Source organism: Schistocerca americana, chromosome 10 (assembly GCF_021461395.2).
Source record: "Schistocerca americana isolate TAMUIC-IGC-003095 chromosome 10, iqSchAmer2.1, whole genome shotgun sequence".
In the NCBI taxonomy this organism is placed as follows: Eukaryota; Metazoa; Arthropoda; class Insecta; order Orthoptera; family Acrididae; genus Schistocerca; species Schistocerca americana.
This window is the reverse complement of record NC_060128.1, coordinates 126,518,295-126,520,802: the sequence shown is the minus strand read 5'-3', so window position 1 is coordinate 126,520,802 and position 2,508 is coordinate 126,518,295. Positions and strand designations below refer to the sequence as shown.

Here is a 2,508-nt window from a genome sequence, read left to right as displayed (position 1 = left end):
GTTCTTTGGGGGCACGTTGGAAAGAACATACACTAGGCATTCATACAACTGAATCGCCTCGATGGGCAACGAACCCACCTTCTTCAGTGCGCATACACAAATACATCCGATTTCCTGCGGAAATTTGTGAGTACCGAGCATAGAGGACATGGACAGAGGTTGCGGATAGCGTTTGATGAGAATGTTGGTCGATCGAGAGGCGTTCAAGATAGTTCGCGCGGTGGCAACACACACTGTGTCCGGATGACGCAGTGGTTAACGTAACTGCCTACTAAGCAGGAGGTGCCGAGTTCGAATCCCGGTCTGGCACACATTTTCTCTTGTCGCATAAGTAATCGCTGCCGTTTCCTTTTCTTTCTCCTTCCACCATCCTCAATTTACATATACGGACACCTACACGTAATGTGGAATTGACCACTAGACGCCACTACAGGCGGACCCGCCAGTACAAAACGAGGTGACGAATACTGTGTTCCCGGTAGAGCAGCAGAATGGGTCAGTCAGAGATATCGAACGTGGACTAGTCACTGGAAGTTGACGGAGTAACAAAACCACCAGGAACATTTCAACGCTTCTAAAACTCGCCACATCGATTGGGTGATGTGATTGTGAAGTGGAAACGCCAAGGATAAACCACAATTTACCCAAGCCTAGGTAGACTCCCCCACATAATGACGGTTAGGGACCGTCGAACACTGTGGAACGTGGTTGCAAAAACTCGCAAGAAACCAGCGGAAGAAATCAGGTGCTACTAACAGACCAGCTAACACAATGATCTTGCGTATAAAGTAAAAAACAATGTGGTGCAATGATCGAGGAGCAGTGTAGTGCGATCAGTGAAGTGCGGAAGTGGTTACGGTATGGGGGCATTTATCGTGGCTAGCGTGTGGTTCACTTGCTCAAAATAAATAAATAAGTGCTGTACGATATGAACATATTTTACACCATTGTATAGGGCATAAAGCAGGGGAACAATTCGGAGACGATGAACCATTGTCTCAGCATGACCCTCTCACACAGCATGAACTGTGAGGGAATGCTACTGGCGTGTACGCAGCCTGACTTGAACCTACTGTGAAACTTTTGGTATGAGTTAGAACATTGACTTCGTTCCGGAGTCCATCATGCAACATCATTAACTAATCTGGATTCGGCTCTTGAAGAAGAACTGGCGGTCATTTCTGTACAAACATTCAGAAATCTCACTGAAATATGTTCAAGCCGCCATAAAGGCGAAGGGAGGATACATCTCATGTTCACGTTCACTAAAATCTGTCCGGATACTTTTGAGCAGATTGTGTGCATCAAGCTTTAATAATTTTCCTCTGCACGTACTGCATCAGAACGAAATTTAGTTTGCCATCCCCCAGCTCTGACTAGTGCTTTCGAAGATTTCTCTTCATTGTAAAGCAAATGCCAAAATTGGAAGTCGTGTAACAAAATATTTTCAGTTCGCCTGTTACTTGGCTGGCCAGTCACAGAGTTGCCACCAGATCATCACTCAAGCAGTCATCTCTACCTTTGAGGATAGGAAATGAAAAGTATTTAAGAAAATAAAGTCATCCCCTTTAGTTTTTGACAGGTTACCTGAGGACGACTGGGAAATACTCCTTCGAAATATATTTTCTTGTGTTTAGAGACAACCAGATGAAAGACAGACACTTCATTGAATATTCACGATAATATTTATTTTTTAGTCTTATTGTATTAGGGTTTGGAGCCGTTGACGTTGCACAGGCAGGATATCTCAGAAGATGAGAGCATCGTGAAAGCAGTAACAGCTGATGAAAATACCAGCTATTTTTAGTGTTCTGTGTCTCAGTACGCAAAAGCTGAACCCCCATACGACCGCCCTGTTCTCTGTCTGTTACAAACCCTTTTCTTAGCACGGAAAGCAGTACAGAGTTCAAATTTACGTCACGTATTAAGGTCTATCGCCCCTTGGCGGTATAAAAATTACGGCCATTTATGTCACCTATTTTGATACTCGAAAACTTACTCATCAAAGCCTATAGGGTACTTTCAGTTGACGAAAATCATTAAATATGGCAAGAAGCGAGGTTTCACAGTAGAAGTAGGAGGGAAAAAAAATCAGATATTTTTGATTTGTAATTATTTCGCACGAAAATAAATTTTTTGTCACTTATAATCAGACTTCAGACTTGAAACTGAAACATTCTAGGACGTCTTTGAATCACTGGAACCGATATCTTTGGATTATTATCCTCGATAGCAGGCAACAATTGCCAATATCCTTGGTTCCTGGAAGGGGTAAACGTTTAGTATGCTTAAAGAAGTTTGTACAGAACCCTAAATACCTGCATCTTCCTCGCAAGTGAGCAATTTTTAATTTTTTTAATTTTTTTATCAGTACTGACTGTGCGCTAGTGTTCAGCGAAACCGTGATTTTTAGTACCTAGTCTTCGTACAGTTAAGGCCTCTGTGTCGTACATGAAAGAATTTTTGATGTAAACCTAATTAGCGTTTCATTACACAACACGGTACACA

General features: G+C 42.5%; 1 non-coding gene across 1 annotated transcript; it reads left to right on the top strand.

The window, feature by feature from the left end:
* The first annotated feature begins 237 nt into the window (after positions 1 to 237).
* Trnas-acu lies at positions 238 to 311 on the top strand. Its single transcript has one exon. It is a non-coding gene; the product is annotated as a tRNA-Ser (tRNA).
* Positions 312 to 2,508: the final 2,197 nt, after the last annotated feature.